General features: G+C 28.8%; 1 protein-coding gene across 1 annotated transcript in view; it reads right to left on the bottom strand.

Moving 5' to 3' along the window:
* The window catches only part of LOC134854293 (dynein axonemal assembly factor 11-like), a 44,460-nt gene that overhangs the window by 8,807 nt on the left and 17,212 nt on the right, over positions 1 to 18,441 (bottom strand). The window lies entirely within an intron of this gene.

The following is an 18,441-nucleotide window of genomic DNA, read 5'->3' as shown; positions in this document are numbered from 1 at the left end:
ATGACCAAAACCAATCTTGATTGAAGTTTCTAGAGTCAATCAAACAAGCAACAAATAACATATGGAAATCAATATGCATTAAGTACAAGTTTTACAAACAAGAAACTGGAAAAAGTTAATTTGAAAAACTAAACAAAGAACCAACAAACTCAGTTAAAAACCATAAAATCAAAATATAAGCAACAGCTTCACAAATAATCAGATAATTTGCAAGATCAGTTCATCAAAGGGAATCCGTTTTCATCACAAAAAGAAGGTTATCCAAAAAGATTAATGCAACCAATTCTGGGCCTTAATTTGGCATTCAGTCTTAAAAATTTGAACAAGGTTTTTGAAAGAATGATGAAAAATAATGTGAAAAATAACATCAGCTTCACAGGGGTGATACTGTTTCAGTCTTTTTAACAAAAAACAAAATCTCATCATTATTTAAATCATTATATCAAAGAGATTCCAAGTAAATCACTGAAGATTTTAGCACCAAAAAAACTTTACCGAACTAAACCTCGGTAGAAATTTAAGAATAAATCAATCAGGCAACAACTTGAAATTTGAAATCCAAATGCAAAAATCACATAATTTAGTAAATGAGAAACTTTAGAAAACAATGTAGAAAGGAGCTATCAACTCATTTCAAAAATAAAATAAACCAAGGAGAATCAATGTAATCACAACTAAATCAGATTGATGGAAAAATCAGTTGAGAGGGGAATCCATTTTCGACACGAAAAAAGTAGAGATCATCAAGATCTTCGAAACAACCAAATCTGGACCTTAACTGTGCTTTCAGTCTCCTAAAAAAACAAAAGAGACAAACTGACCATAAGAAAAAGGATTAAAACTACCAGTTTCACTTACGGGAGATCATTTTCAGTCTCTATGCTGAACAAAACACAAGAAAATATCAGATTAACGTTACAATATTTTTTATCAAAGAGATTTCCTACACATCACTGAAAACTTTAACAAAAAGAATGACCGAAATCAATCTTGTTTGAAGTATCTAGAGTCAATCAATCGAGCAACAAATAACATATTAAAATCAAAATGCAATAAGTACAAGTTTACTCAAGAAGAAACGCGAAAAATTTGCTTTAAAAAACTAAACAAAGGACTCACAAACATAATTTAAAAAAAAAAAGAAAAAAATAATCAAAAGCTTCGCAACCAATCAGTTATTTGGTGGAAAATCAACATTGTTTTTCAAATATCTTTAAAGCAACTTATTCTGGACATTATTTCTGCCCTCAATGTCAAGAATGAATAGAAAAACCAGGAAAAATCAACAAAATAAATCATAGAAAATACCAATTCACCGAGGTGACACTGTTTCACTCTTCAACAAAAAAATTTCAGATGATTATGAAAATCATTATATCCGAGAGATTCCAAGAATATAACTTAAACTTTTAAAGAAAAAAGAACTATAGTGAAACAAATCTCGCTAGTAGTTTTAGAATCAACCTATCGAGCAACAAAAAAAAATCAAAATCAAACAGCAGCAACCACAAATAATAGTTAGAGAGAAACTTGAGACAACTAATTTGAGAAACTGTGGAAAGGAGCTATAAGTTCATTGCAAACAGTAAATGAACAAAAACGAATCGAAGTCTTCACAACTACCTCAGATTAATAGGAAAATCAGTTGAGAGTGAATCCGTTTTCAACACGAAAAAATTGTTAACAAAGAGGACCTTTAGTAGAACCAATTCTGGACATTATTCGCAATTTCATTCTCCAAAAAAATCACAAGAGTGAGACAAACTGACCAACAGAAAATTGATAAAAACTACCAACTTTACGGAAGATCATTTTCAGTCTCTATATTAAACACAACACAAGAAAACATCAGATTTTTGTTACAATCGTTTCTATCAAAGAAACTCCTCGCACATCACTGGAAACTTCAACAAGAAAATTAACAAGGACAATCAGGATTGAAATATCTAGAATCAATCAAACAAGCAACGAATAACATATTAAAATCAAAATGCAATAAGTACAAGTTTTACTCAATAAGAAATTTGAAAAAGTTGCTTAAAAAAACTACACAAAGGACTCACAACTCAATTAAAAAACAATCAAGCACAAGATAATCAAAAGCTTCGCAACCAATCAGTTATTTGGTAAATCAATTCTTCAAAGGGAATCCGTTTTCATCACAAAAATAAAGTTATTCAAGAAAACTATTAATGCAATCAATTCTGGACATTAATTTGGCATACAGTTTTAAATAATTGAACAAGGTTTTCAAAACAATGAACAAAACAATCTGAGAACAACACTAATTTCACAGGTGTGATACTTTTTCAGTCTATCGCACAAAACACCAAATCTCAGATCATTGTTTAAATAATTATATCAAGGAGATTCCTAGTACATCACTGAAAGTTTTAACACATGAAAAACAACTTTACCGAACTGAACCTCGGTAGAAAAAGAAGAATCAATCAATCAAGCAACCACTTAAATTTTTAAATCAAAATGCAAAAACCACTTATTTGAATACTTGTTTAAGAAAACACTTTGGGTAACTGTAGAAAGGAGCTATGAACTCATTTCAAATAGATAATAAACAAAGGAGAATCGAAAAAATCATAACTTAATCAGATTGATGGGAAACTGAGTTGGGAGGGAAACCATTTTCGACAGAAAAAAAACGCAGATCATCAAGATCTTCAAAACAACCAAATCTGGACCCTAATTCTGCTTTCAGTCTCCAAAAAAGATCACAAGATTGAGACAAACTGACCAAAAGAAAATTGATAAAAACTACCAATTTTACGGAAGATCATTTTCAGTCTCCATGTTGAACAAAAAAAAGCAAGAAATAGTTGCTTTGAAAACTAAACAAAGGACCCATAAACTGAAAAAACATTAAACATTAAAAAAACAAAAGCAAAAGATAATCAAAAGCTTCAGAACCAATCAGATTATTCAGAAATTTATTTCTCCAAGGAGAATACATTTTCATCACAAAAACAGAGTTATTCAAAAAAACTATTAATGCAATCAATTCTGAACATTATTTTGACATTCAAGAACAAGATTTTTAAAACAATGAAGAAAATAATGTAGAAAAACACCAATTTCACAGGGGTGATACTGTTGCTGTCCTTATCGCAAAAAAAACACGAAATCTCAGATCATTGTTTAAATCATTGTATCAAAGAGATTCCTAGTACATCACTGAAGATTTCAGCACAAAACTGTTTTACCGAACTAAACCTCGGTAGAAATTTGAGAATCAATCAATCAAGCAACAACTTGAACTTTTAAATAAAAATGCAAAAACCACTTACTTGAATAACTGTTTGAGAAAACACTTTGAGTAATTAAAGAAAGGAGCTATAAACTCATTTCAAAGAGACAATAAATAGAGAATAATCAAAGTATTCACAACTAAATCAGATTGATGGGAAAATCAGTTAGGAGGGAATCCGTTTTCGACACAAAAAATTGTAGATCATCAAGAACTTCAAAACAACCAAATCTGGACCTTAATTGAGCTTTCAGTCTCCAAAAAATTACAAGAGACAAACTGGCTGAAAGGAAAATGATAAAAACTACCAGTTTCACGAATGATCATTTTCAGTCTTTATCCTGAACAAAAAACAAGAAAACATCAGATTGTTGTTTCATTTTCTATCAAAGAAGTTTCTTGCACATCACTAAAAACTCCAACAAAAAAACTACCACAGCCAATCTTGATTGAAATAGCTAGAATAAACAAAACAGCAACAAATTACATTAAAATCAAAGCGCAATATATACAACTTTTTAAAAAAAATTGAAGTTGAGAAGCTAATTTGAAAATCAATGAAAGGAACCATAAACTGAATTAAAAAAACAAAACCGAAAAATAGACAAAAACTTCACAACCAATCAAATTATTTGGAAAACCACTTCTTCAAAGGGAATCCGTTTTTATCACAAAAACAAAGTTTTTCAAAAAAAAAACATTAATGCAATCGATTCTGGACAGTATTTTAACATTCAGTTTCAAAAAACTGAAAATTTTTAAAACAATGAACAAATTAATGTGATAAAAAACATCAATTTCACAGGGGTCATAATGTTTCACTCTTTAACGCAAAAAAAAAATTTCAGATCGTTGTTTAAATCATTATATCAGAGATATTCCTGGTACATCACTTTAAGTTTTACACAAAAAAAAAACTTAAGCGAATTAAACCTCTTTAGAATTTTAAGAATCAACCAATCAAGCAACAACTTAAGTTTTAAAATTCAAATGCAGAAACCTCACTTTCTAGTCAGTGAGAAACTTGAGAAAAAGCTGTAGAAAGGAGCTAAGACCTCATTTGAAATAGATAAAAAAACAAAGGAGAATCGAAGTAACCATAACTAAATCAGATTGATGGGAAAATCAGTTGAGAGGGAAACCATTTTCGACACGAAAAAATTGTAGCTCATCAAGATCTTCAAAACAACCAAATCTGAACCCTAATTCTGCTTTCAGTATTCAAAAAAATTAAAAGAGACAAACTGACCACGGGAAAAAGGATTAAAACTACCAGTTTCACGGAAGAAACTTTAAGTTGAAAAAAAAAACAAGAAAACATTAGATTGTTACAATCATTGTATATCAAAGAGATTCCTAGCACATCACTAGAAACTCCAACAAAAAAATTAGCAAAACCAATCTTGATCGAAATTTCTAGAACGAATAAAAAAGCAACAAATTACATTAAAATCAAAATGCAATAAATACAACTTTAACTAAATAACAAACTTCAAAAAGTTACTTTGATAACTAAACAAAGGACCCATAAACTAATTTAGAAAAAAAACAAAAGAAAAAGATAATCAGAAGCTTCACAACCGATCAGATTCTTTGGAAAATCACTTCTTCAAAGTGTATGCTTTTCCATCGCAAAAACAAAATTATTCAAGAAAACTATTAATGCAATTGATTCTGGACATTATTTTGGCATTCAGTTTCCAACAATTGAACAAGGTTTTTGAAAAAATGAACAAAACAATCTGAGATCAAACACTTATTTCACAGGGGTGATACTTTTTCAGTCTAACGCAAAAAACACAAAATCTCAGATCATTGTTAAATCATTACATCAAAGAGATTCCTAGTACATCACTGAAAGTTTTATCGTAAAAAAAACTTCTCTGAACTGAACCTCGGTAGAAAATTAAAAATCAATCAACCAAGCAGAAACTTAAATTTCAAATCAAAATGCAAAATACACTAATTTAAATAACTGTTTGAGAAAACACTTTGAGTAAATGTAGAAAGGAGCTATAAACTCGTTTCAAATAGCTAATAAACAAAGGAGAATCGAAGTAATCATAACTAAATCAGACTGATGGGAAAATCAGTTGAGAGGGAAACCATTTTCGACACGAAAAAATTGTAGATCATCAAGATCTTCAAAACAACCAAATCTGGACCCTAATTCTGCTTTCAGTCTCCAAAGAAATTAAAAGAGACAAACTGACCACAGGAAAAAGGATAAAAACTACCAGTTTCACAGAAGAAACTTTAAGCTGAAAAAAAAACACAAGAAAACACTAGATTGTTGTGACAATCATTGTATATCAAAGAGATTCCATGCACATCACTAGAAACTCCAACAAAAAATTAGCAAAGCCAATCTTGATTGAATTTCTAGAATCAATAAAACAAGCAAAAAATTATATTAAAATCAAAATGCAATAAATACAACTTTAACTAAACAAGAAACTTCAAAAATTTACTTTGATAACTAAGCAAAGGACCCATAAACTAATTTAGAAAAAAACAAAAGAAAAAGATAATCAGAAGCTTCACAACCGATCAGTTTATTTGGAAAATCCCTTCTTCAAAGGGAATCCGTTTTCATCACAAATATAAAATTATTCAAGAGAACTATTAATTTAAATCGATTCTGGACATTATTTTGGCATTCAGTTTCAAATATATGAACAAGGTTTTTAAAACAATGAAGACAATAATCTGAGAACAAACACCAAATTCACAGGGGTGATACTTTTTCATTCTTTATCGCAAAAAAACACAAAATCTCAGATCATTGTTTAAATCATTTTATTAAAGAGATTTCTAGTACATCACTGAAGATTTCAGCACAAACCTGTTTTACCGAACTGAACCTCGGTAGAAAATAAGAATCAATCAATCAAGCAACAACTTAAACTTTAAATCAAAATGCAAAAACCACTTACTTGAATAACTGTTTGAGAAAACACTTTGAGTAATTGAAGAAAGGAGCTATAAATTCATTTCAAATAGACAATAAATAGAGAAGAATCAAAGTAATCACACCTAAATCAGATTGATGGGAAAATCAGTTAGGAGGGAATCCAATTTCGACACGAAAAATTGTAGATCATTAAGAGCTTCAAAACAACCAAATCTGGACCTTAATTGAGTTTTCAGTCTCCAAAAAATTACCAGAGACAAACTGGCTAAAAGAAAAATGATAAAAACTACCAGTTTCAAGAATAATCATTTTCAGTCTTTATCCTGAACAAAAAACAAGAAAACATCAGATTGTTGTTTCATTTTCTATCAAAGAAGTTTCTAGCACATCACTAAAAACTCCAACTGAAACTACCACAGCCAATCTTGATTGAGATAGCTAGAATAAAAAAAAACAGCAACAAATTACATTAAAATCAAAGCGCAAAATATACAACTTTAAAAAAAAAGAAAATTGAAGTTGAGAAGTTACTTTGAAAATCAATGAAAGGAACCATAAACTGAATTAAAAAAACAAAACCGAAAAATAGACAAAAACTTCACAACCAATCAAATTATTTGGAAAATCACTTCTTCAAAGGGAATCCGTTTTTATCACAAAAACAAAGTTATTCAAAAAAAACATTTATGCAATCGATTCTGGACAGTATTTTAACATTCAGTTTTGAATAAATGAACAAAGTTTTCAAAACAATGAACAAAATATCCTGATAAAAAACAACAACATTTTCACAGGAGTAATAATGTTTGAGTCTTTATCGCAAAAAAACACAAAATCTCAGATCATTGTTAAAATCATTAAATCAAAGAGATTCCTAGTACATCACTGAAAGTTTTATCATAAAAAATACTTCTCTGAACTGAACCTCGGTAGAAAACTAAAAATCAATCAATCAAGCAGAAACTTAAATTTTAAATAAAAATGCAAAATCCACTAATTTGAATAACTGTTTGAGAAAACACTTTGAGTAAATGTAGAAAGGAGCTATAAACTCATTTCAAATAGCTAATAAACAAAGGAGAATCGTCAAGATCTTCAAAACAACCAAATATGGACCCTAATTCTGCTTTCAGTCTCCAAAGAAATTAAAAGAGACAAACTGACCACAGGAAAAAGGATAAAAACTACCAGTTTCACAGAAGAAACTTTAACCTTAAAAAAATACAAGAAAACATTAGATTGTTGTTACAATCATTGTATATCAAAGAGATTCCTTGCACATCACTAGAAACTCCAACAAAAAATTAGCAAAGCCAATCTTGATCGAAATTTCTGGAATCAATAAAACAAGCAACAAATTACATTAAGATCAAAATGCAATAAATACAACTTTAACTAAACAAGAAACTTCAAAAAATTACTTTGATAACTAAACAAAGGACCCATAAACTAAATTAGAAAAAAAAACAAAAGAAAAAGATAATCAGAAGCTTCACAATCGATCAGATTCTTTGGAAAATCCCTTCTTCAAAAAATAAAATTATTCGAGAAAACTATGAATTCAATCGATTCTGGACATTATTTTGGCATTCAGTTTCAAATATATGAACAAGGTTTTTAAAACAATGAAGACAATAATCTAAGAATAAACAGCAAATTCACAGGGGTGATACTTTTTCTGTCTTTATCGCAAGAAAACACAAAATCTCAGATCGATGTTTAAATCATTATATCAAAGAGATTCCTGTTACATCACTGAAAATTTTAACACAAAAAAAACACTTTAACGAACTGAACCTCGGTAGAAAATTAAGAATCAATCAACCAAGCAACATCTTAAACTCTTAATCAAAATGCAAAACCCACTAATTTGAATAACTGTTTGAGAAAACGCTTTGAGTAACTCTAGAAAGGAGCTTTAAACTCATTTCAAATAGATAATATACAAAGGAGAATCGAAGTAATCACAACTAAAACATATTGATGAAAAACTCAGTTGGAAAGGAATCCATTTTAGACACGAAAAATTGTAGATCATCAAGATCTTCAAAACAACCAAATCTGAACCTTAATTGTGCTTCTACTCTCCAAAAAAATTAAAGAGACAAACTGACCAAAAGAAAAAGGTTAACAACCAGTTTCACGGAAGAACCTTTATTCTGAAAAAAAACCAAAGAAAATATTAGATTGTTGCTACAATCAAAGTATATCAAAGAGATTCCTTGCACATCCTTAGAAACTACAGCAAAAAAAATTATCAAATCCAACCTTGATTGAAATAACTAGAATAAAAAAGCAATAAATTACATTAAAATCAAAATCCAATTAGTACAACTTTTACTAATCAAGAAACTTGAAAAAAACTTTCAAAAACTAAACAAAGGATCCATAAACTAAATTAGAAAAAAAACGCAAATTATAATCAGAAGCTTCACAACCGATCAGATTGTTCGGAAAATCACTTCTTCAAAGGTAACCCGTTTTCATCACAAAATTAAAGTTATTCAGGAAAATTATTAATGCAATCGATTCTGGACATTATTTTGGCAATCAGTTTCAAATAATTGAACAAGGTTTTTAAAACAATGAACAAAATAATCTAATAAGAAACAACAACTTCACAGGGGTAAAAAAAAATTTCAGTCTTTTTTGCAAAAAAAACAAAATCTCAGATCATTGTTTAAATCATTATATCAAAGAGATTCCTAAAAAATCACTAAAAGTTTTAACACAAAAAAAACACTTTATCGAACTGAACCTTGGTAGAAAATTAAGAATCAATCAATCAACCATTAACTTAAATTTAAATCAAAATGCAAAAACCACTAATTTGAATAACTGTTTGAGAAAACACTTTGAGTAACTGTAGAAAGGAGCTATAAGCTCATTTCAAACAGATAATATACAAAGAAGAATCAAAGTAATCACAACTAAATCAGATTGATGGGAAAATCAGTTAGGAGGGAATCCATTTTCGACACGAAATATTGTAGATCATCAAGATCTTCAAAGCAACCAAATCTGAACCTTAATTGTGCTTTTACTCTCCAAAAAAATTAAAGAGACAAACTGACCAAAAGAAAAAGGTTAAAACCAGTTTCACGGAAGAACCTTTATGCTGAAAAAAAACAAGAAAACATTAGATTGTTGCTAAGTGTATATCAAAGAGATTCCTTGCACATCAATAGAAACTACAGCAAAAAAATTACCAAATCCAACCTTGATTGAAATAACTAGAATAAAGAAGCAATAAATTACATTAAAATCAAAATCCAATCAGTAAAACTTTTACTAATCAAGAAACTTGAAAAAAAACTTTCAAAAACTAAACAAAGGACCCATAAACTAAATAAGAAAAAAAAACGCAAAAGATAATCAGAAGCTTCACAACCGATCAGATTGTTTGAAAAATCACTTCTTCAAAGGGAATCTGTTTTCATCACAAAAATAAAGTTATTCAGGAAAATTATTAATGCAATCGATTCTGGACATTATTTTGGCAATCAGTTTCAAATAATTGAACAAGGTTTTTAAAACAATGAACAAAATAATCTGATAAAAACAACAACTTACAGGGGAAAAAAAATTTCAGTCTTTTTTGCAAAAAAAAACAAAATCTCAGATCATTGTTTAAATCATTATATCAAAGAGATTCCTAAAACATCACTAAAAGTTTTAACACACAAAAAAAAACACTTTATCGAACTGAACCTTGGTAGAAAATTAAGAATCAATCAATCAACCATTAACTTAAATTTAAATCAACATGCAAAAACCACTAATTTGAATAAATGTTTGAGAAAACACTCTGAGTAACTGTAGAAAGGAGTTATAAACTCATTTCAAACAGATAATATACAAAGAAGATTCAAAGTAATCACAACTAAATCAGATTGATGGGAAAATCAGTTAGGAGGGAATCCATTTTCGACACGAAATATTGTAGATCATCAAGATCTTCAAAACAACCAAATCTGAACCTTAATTGTGCTTTTACTCTCCAAAAAAACTACAGAGACAAACTGACCAAAAGAAAAAGGTTAAAACCAGTTTCACGGAAGAACCTTTATGCTGAAAAAAAAACAAGAAAACATTAGATTGTTGCTAAGTGTATATCAAAGAGATTCCTTGCACATCAATAGAAACTACAGCAAAAAAATTACCAAATCCAACCTTGATTGAAATAACTAGAATAAAGAAGCAATAAATTACATTAAAATCAAAATCCAATCAGTAAAACTTTTACTAATCAAGAAACTTGAAAAAAAACTTTCAAAAACTAAACAAAGGACCCATAAACTAAATAAGAAAAAAAAACGCAAAAGATAATCAGAAGCTTCACAACCGATCAGATTGTTTGAAAAATCACTTCTTCAAAGGGAATCCGTTTTCATCACAAAAATAAAGTTATTCAGGAAAATTATTAATGCAATCGATTCTGGACATTATTTTGGCAATCAGTTTCAAATAATTGAACAAGGTTTTTAAAACAATGAACAAAATAATCTGATAAAAACAACAACTTACAGGGGAAAAAAAATTTCAGTCTTTTTTGCAAAAAAAAACAAAATCTCAGATCATTGTTTAAATCATTATATCAAAGAGATTCCTAAAACATCACTAAAAGTTTTAACACACAAAAAAAAACACTTTATCGAACTGAACCTTGGTAGAAAATTAAGAATCAATCAATCAACCATTAACTTAAATTTAAATCAACATGCAAAAACCACTAATTTGAATAAATGTTTGAGAAAACACTCTGAGTAACTGTAGAAAGGAGTTATAAACTCATTTCAAACAGATAATATACAAAGAAGATTCAAAGTAATCACAACTAAATCAGATTGATGGGAAAATCAGTTAGGAGGGAATCCATTTTCGACACGAAATATTGTAGATCATCAAGATCTTCAAAACAACCAAATCTGAACCTTAATTGTGCTTTTACTCTCCAAAAAAACTACAGAGACAAACTGACCAAAAGAAAAAGGTTAAAACCAGTTTCACGGAAGAACCTTTATGCTGAAAAAAAAACAAGAAAACATTAGATTGTTGCTAAGTGTATATCAAAGAGATTCCTTGCACATCAATAGAAACTACAGCAAAAAAATTACCAAATCCAACCTTGATTGAAATAACTAGAATAAAGAAGCAATAAATTACATTAAAATCAAAATCCAATCAGTAAAACTTTTACTAATCAAGAAACTTGAAAAAAAACTTTCAAAAACTAAACAAAGGACCCATAAACTAAATAAGAAAAAAAAACGCAAAAGATAATCAGAAGCTTCACAACCGATCAGATTGTTTGAAAAATCACTTCTTCAAAGGGAATCCGTTTTCATCACAAAAATAAAGTTATTCAGGAAAATTATTAATGCAATCGATTCTGGACATTATTTTGGCAATCAGTTTCAAATAATTGAACAAGGTTTTTAAAACAATGAACAAAATAATCTGATAAAAACAACAACTTACAGGGGAAAAAAAATTTCAGTCTTTTTTGCAAAAAAAAACAAAATCTCAGATCATTGTTTAAATCATTATATCAAAGAGATTCCTAAAACATCACTAAAAGTTTTAACACACAAAAAAACACTTTATCGAACTGAACCTTGGTAGAAAATTAAGAATCAATCAATCAACCATTAACTTAAATTTAAATCAACATGCAAAAACCACTAATTTGAATAAATGTTTGAGAAAACACTTAGAGTAACTGTAGAAAGGAGCTATAAGCTCATTTCAAACAGATAATATACAAAGAAGAATCAAAGTAATCACAACTAAATCAGATTGATGGGAAAATCAGTTAGGAGGGAATCCATTTTCGACACGAAATATTGTAGATCATCAAGATCTTCAAAACAACCAAATCTGAACCTTAATTGTGCTTTTACTCTCCAAAAAAACTACAGAGACAAACTGACCAAAAGAAAAAGGTTAAAACCTGTTTCACGAAAGAACCTTTATGCTGAAAAAAAAAACACAAGAAAACATTAGAATGTTGCTAAGTGTATATCAAAGAGATTCCTTGCACATCAATAGAAACTACAGCAAAAAAATTACCAAGTCCAACCTTGATTGAAATAACTAGAATAAAGAAGCAATAAATTACATTAAAATCAAAATCCAATCAGTACAACTTTTACTAATCAAGGAACTTGAACAAAAAACTTTCAAAAACTTAACAAAGGACCCATAAACTAAATTAGAAAAAAAAGCAAAAGATAATCAGAAGCTTCACAACCGATCAGATTGTTTGGAAAATCACTTCTTCAAAGGGAATCCGTTTTCATCACAAAAATAAAGTTAATCAGGAAAATTAATGCAATCGATTCTGGACATTATTTTGGCAATCAGTTTATAATAATTGAACAAGGTTTTTAAAACAATGAACAAAATAATCTAATAAAAAACAACAACTTCACAGGGGTAAAAAAAATTTCAGTCTTTTTTGCAAAAAAAAACAAAATCTCAGATCATTGTTTAAATCATTATATCAAAGAGATTCCTAAAAAATCACTAAAAGTTTTAACACAAAAAAAACACTTTATCGAACTGAACCGTGGTAGAAAATTAAGAATCAATCAATCAACCATTAACTTAAATTTAAATCAAAATGCAAAAACCACTAATTTGAATAACTGTTTGAGAAAACACTTTGAGCAACTGTAGAAAGGAGCTATAAGCTCATTTCAAACAGATAATATACAAAGAAGAATCAAAGTAATCACAACTAAATCAGATTGATGGGAAAATCAGTTAGGAGGGAATCCATTTTCGACACGAAATATTGTAGATCATCAAGATCTTCAAAGCAACCAAATCTGAACCTTAATTGTGCTTTTACTCTCCAAAAAAATTAAAGAGGCAAACTGACCAAAAGAAAAAGGTTAAAACCAGTTTCATGGAAGAACCTTTATGCTGAAAAAAAAACAAGAAAACATTAGATTGTTGCTAAGTGTATATCAAAAAGATTCCTTGCACATCAATAGAAACTACAGCAAAAAAATTACCAAATCCAACCTTGATTGAAATAACTAGAATAAAGAAGCAATAAATTACATTAAAATCAAAATCCAATCAGTACAACTTTTACTAATCAAGAAACTTGAAAAAAAAACTTTCAAAAACTAAACAAAGGACCCATAAACTAAATAAGAAAAAAAAACGCAAAAGATAATCAGAAGCTTCACAACCGATCAGATTGTTTGGAAAATCACTTCTTCAAAGGGAATCTGTTTTCATCACAAAAATAAAGTTATTCAGGAAAATTATTAATGCAATCGATTCTGGACATTATTTTGGCAATCAGTTTCAAATAATTGAACAAGGTTTTTAAAACAATGAACAAAATAATCTGATAAAAAACAACAACTTACAGGGGTAAAAAAAATTTCAATCTTTTTTGCAAAAAAAAACAAAATCTCAGATCATTGCTTAAATCATTATATCAAAGAGATTCCTAAAACATCACTAAAAGTTTTAACACACAAAAAAAAAACACTTTATCGAACTGAACCTTGGTAGAAAATTAAGAATCAATCAATCAACCATTAACTTAAATTTAAATCAAAATGCAAAAACCACTAATTTGAATAACTGTTTGAGAAAACACTTAGAGTAACTGTAGAAAGGAGCTATAAGCTCATTTCAAACAGATAATATACAAAGAAGAATCAAAGTAATCACAACTAAATCAGATTGATGGGAAAATCAGTTAGGAGGGAATCCATTTTCGACACGAAATATTGTAGATCATCAAGATCTTCAAAACAACCAAATCTGAACCTTAATTGTGCTTTTACTCTCCAAAAAAAATTAAAGGGACAAACTGACTAAAAGAAAAAGGTTGAAACCAGTTTCACGGAAGAAACTTTATGCTGAAAAAACACAAGAAAACATTAGATTGTTGCTAAGTGTATATCAAAGAGATTCCTTGCACATCACTAGAAACAACAGCAAAAAAACTACCAAATCCAACCTTGATTGAAATAACTAGAATAAAAAAGCAATAAATTACATTAAAAGCAAAATCCAATCAGTACAACTTTTACTAATCAAGAAACTTTAAAAAAAATTCAAAACTAAACAAAGGACCCATAAACTAAATTAGAAAAAAAAGCAACAGATAATCAGAAGCTTTACAACCGATCAGATTGTTTGGAAAATCACTTCTTCAAAGGGAATCCGTTTTCATCACAAAAATAAAGTTATTCAGGAAAATTATTAATGCAATCGATTCTGGACATTATTTTGGCAATCAGTTTCAAATAATTGAAGAAGGTTTTTAAAACAATGAACAAAATAATCTGATAAAAAACAACAACTTCACAGGGGTAAAAAAAATTTCAGTCTTTTTTGCAAAAAAAAAACAAAATCTGAACCTTAATTGTGCTTTTACTCTCCAAAAAAATTAAAGAGGCAAACTGACCAAAAGAAAAAGGTTAAAACCAGTTTCACGGAAGAACCTTTATGCTGAAAAAAAAAACAAGAAAACATTAGATTGTTGCTAAGTGTATACCAAAGAGATTCCTTGCACATCAATAGAAACTACAGCAAAAAAATTACCAAATCCAACCTTGATTGAAATAGCTAGAATAAAGAAGCAATAAATTACATTAAAATCAAAATCCAATCAGTACAACTTTTACTAATCAAGAAACTTGAAAAAACAACTTTCAAAAACTAAACAAAGGACCCATAAACTAAATAAGAAAAAAAACGCAAAAGATAATCAGAAGCTTCACAACCGATCAGATTGTTTGGAAAATCACTTCTTCAAAGGGAATCCGTTTTCATCACAAAAATAAAGTTATTCAGGAAAATTATTGATGCAATCGATTCTGGACATTATTTTGGCAATCATTTTCAAATAATTGAACAAGGTTTTTAAAACAATGAACAAAATAATCTGATAAAAAACAACAACTTACAGGGGTAAAAAAAATTTCAGTCTTTTTTTCAAAAAAAAACAAAATCTCAGATCATTGTTTAAATCATTATATCAAAGAGCTTCCTAAAACATCACTGAAAGTGTTAACACAAAAAAAACACAAAACACATTATCGAACTGAACCTTGGTAGAAAATTAAGAATCAACCAATCAACCATTAACTTAAACTTAAATCAAAATGCAAAAACCACTAATTTGAATAACTGTTTGAGAAAACACTCTGAGTAACTGTAGAAAGGAGCTATAAACTCATTTCAAACAGATAATATACAAAGGAGAATCAAAGTAATCACAACTAAAACATATTGATGAAAAACTCAGTTGGGAGGGAATCCATTTTCGACAGAAAAAAATTGTAGATTATCAAGTCTTCAAAAAAATCAAATCTGAGCCTTAGTTGTGCTTTTAGTCTCCAAAAAAATCAAAAATGACAAACTAAACAAAGGACCCATGGACTAAATTAGAAAAAAAAACAAAAGATAATCAGAAGCTTCACAACCGATCAGACTTTTTGGAAAATCACTTCTTCAAAGGGAATCCGTTTTCATCACAAAAATAAAATTAATCAAGAAGATTATTAATGCAACCGATTCTGTACATTATTTTGCTATTCAGTTTTAAATAAATGAACAAGGTTTTCAAAACAATGAACAAAATATCCTGATAAAAAACAACAACTTCACAGGGGTAATAATGTTTGAGTCTTTATCGAAAAAAACACAAAATCTCAGATGATATTTAAAATCATTAAATCAAAGAGATTCCTAGTACATCACTGAAAGTTTTATCATAAACAATAATTCTCTGAACTGAACCTCGGTAGAAAATAAAAAATCAATCAATCAAACAGAAACTTAAATTTTAAGTCAAAATGCAAAATCCACTAATTTGAATAACTGTTTGAGAAAACACTTTGAGTAACTGTAGAAAGGAGCTATAAACTCATTTCAAATAGATAATGAACAACGGAAAATCGAAGTAATCACAATTAAAACAGATTGATGAAAAAATTAGTTGAGGGAATTCATTTTCGACACGAAAAAAATGTAGACCATCAAGATCTTCAAAACAACCAAATCTGAACCTTAATTGTGCTTTTACTCTCCAAAAACAATTAAAGAGACACACTGACCAAAAGAAAAAGGTTAACAACCAGTTTCACGGAAGAACCTTTATGCTGAAAAAAAAACAAGAAAACATTAGATTGTTGCTACAATCAGTGTATATCAAAGAGACTCCTTGCACATCACTAGAAACTACAGCAAAAAAATACCAAATCCAACCTTGACTGAGATAACTAGAATAAAAAAGCAACAAATTAAATTAAAATCAAAATCCAATTAGTACAACTTTTACTAATCAAGAAACTTGAAAAAAAAAAAACTTTCAATAACTAAACAAAGGACCCATAAACTAAATTAGAAAAAAAAACCCAGAAGATAATCAGAAGCTTCACAACCCATCAGATTGTTTGGAAAATCACTTCTTCAAAGGGAGTCCGTTTTCATCACAAAAATTTTGTTCAAGAAAATTATTAATGCAATCGATTCTGGACATTAATTTGCCATTAAGTTTTGAATAAATGAACAAAGTTTTGAAAACAATGAACAAAATATCCTGATAAAAAACAACAACTTCACAGGGGTAATAATGTTTGAGTCTTTATCGCAAAAAACACAAAATCTCAGATCATTGTTAAATCATAAATCAAAGAGATTCCTAAAACATCACTGAAAGTTTTATCATAAAAAAACCACTTTACCGAACTGAACCTCGGTAGAAAATTAACAATCAACCAATCAACCATTAACTTAAATTTAAATCAAAATGCAAAAACCACTAATTTGAATAACTGTTTGAGAAAACACTCTGAGTAACTGTAGAAAGGAGTTATAAACTCATTTCAAACAGATAATATACAAAGAAGATTCAAAGTAATCACAACTAAAACAAATTGATGAAAAACTCAGTTGAGAGGGAATCCATTTTCGACAGGAAAAAATTGTAGATCATCAAGTCTTCAGAACAATCAAATCTGAACCTTAATTGTGCTTTTAGTCTCCAAAGAAATCAAAAGAGACAAACTAAACAAAGGACTCATGGACTAAAGTAGAAAAAAAACAAAAGCTAATCAGAAGCTTCACAACCGATCAGACTTTGTGGAAAATCACTTCTTCAAAGGGAATCCGTTTTCATCACAAAAGTAAAGTTATTCAAGAAAATTATTAATGCAATCGATTCTGGACATTATTTTTGCAATCAGTTTCAAATAATTGAACAAGGTTTTTAAAACAATGAACAAAATAATCTGAAAAAAAACAACAACTTCACCGGGGTAAAAAAAGTTTCAGTATTTTTTGCAAAAAAACACAAAATCTCAGATCATTGTTTAAATCATTATATCAAAGAGATTCCTAAAACATCACTGAAAGTATTAACACAAAAAAAAACACTATCGAACTGAACCTTGGTAGAAAATTAAGAGTCATCAATCAACCATTAACTTAAACTTAAATCAAAATGCAAAAACCACTAACTTGAATAGTTATTTGAGAAAACACTGTGAGTAACTGTAGAAAGGAGCTATAAACTCATTTCAAACAGATAATATACAAAGGAGAATCGAAGTAATCACAACTAAAACTTATTGATGAAAAACTCAGTTGGGAGGGAACCCATTTTCGACAGAAAAAAATTGTAGATTATCAAGTCTTCAAAACAATCAAATCTGAGCCTTAGTTGTGCTTTTAGTCTCCGAAAAAATTAAAAGAGACAAACTAAACAAAGGACCCATGGACTAAATTAGAAAAAAAAAAGATAATCAGAAGCTTCACAACCGATCAGACTTTTTGGAAAATCACTTCTTCAAAGGGAATCCGTTTTCATCACAAAAATAAAGTTAATCAAGAAGATTATTAATGCAATCGATTCTGGACATTATTTTGCCATTCAGTTTTGAATAAATGAACAAAGTTTTCAAAACAATGAACAAAATATCCTGATAAAAAACAACAACATTTTCACAGGAGTAATAATGTTTGAGTCTTTATCGCAAAAAACACAAAATCTCAGATCATTGTTAAAATCATTAAATCATTAACACGAAAAAATTGTAGATCATCAAGATCTTCAAAACAACCAAATCTGAACCTTAATTGTGCTTTTACTCTCCAAAAAATTAAAGAGACACACTGACCATAAGAAAAAGGTTAACAACCACTTTCACGGAAGAACCTTTATGCTGAAAAAAAAACACAAGAAAACATTAGATTGTTGCTACAATCAGTGTATATCAAAGAGACT

The sequence above is a fragment of the Symsagittifera roscoffensis genome, chromosome 9, assembly GCF_963678635.1.
Source record: "Symsagittifera roscoffensis chromosome 9, txSymRosc1.1, whole genome shotgun sequence".
Classification (NCBI taxonomy): Eukaryota; Metazoa; Xenacoelomorpha; order Acoela; family Convolutidae; genus Symsagittifera; species Symsagittifera roscoffensis.
The sequence above is the reverse complement of the archived record's forward strand: the minus strand, read 5'-3'. Positions and strand labels throughout refer to the sequence as shown.